The sequence below is a fragment of the Meleagris gallopavo genome, chromosome 7, assembly GCF_000146605.3.
Source record: "Meleagris gallopavo isolate NT-WF06-2002-E0010 breed Aviagen turkey brand Nicholas breeding stock chromosome 7, Turkey_5.1, whole genome shotgun sequence".
NCBI classification, from domain to species: Eukaryota; Metazoa; Chordata; class Aves; order Galliformes; family Phasianidae; genus Meleagris; species Meleagris gallopavo.
Window position 1 is genome coordinate 17,994,608 of NC_015017.2, and position 438 is coordinate 17,995,045.

The window sequence follows — 438 nt, forward strand, 5'->3', positions numbered from 1 at the left end:
AGAAGTTATTAGCTTCACTTCTTTTCCATCTTTTGTTATAATATTCATTTCTTAATTTATCCCTTTTGCTGTCTTTGTAGAATGTACTCTGAAGTTCAAGGTTTTACACAGCGAAATGTCAGAAGTACATGAATTTAGGGGTCAGCTTAGCTCTTTCTAACCTGATCACAGAATCTTTTCATTTTATTGCTTTTCTTTTGTGTATGCTGTCTTTCCTAGGACACTTTTTCAGTAGGCTTTGTCTAATTGCTATATAATTTGTACGTAGGATTAATTCAGAAAGGGAAGAAAGTTATTTCTAATTGCTTTTTTATTTTAGAAAGCAAAAGATAGTTTGTAATATATAGAATATGAGAGCTCCCAGTTAGAGAATTCCTGTCGTGGGGGGTTTGGCTGAGAGCATGTTTCAGCCACTTGAGTCAGCTACTGCTTTTTTTT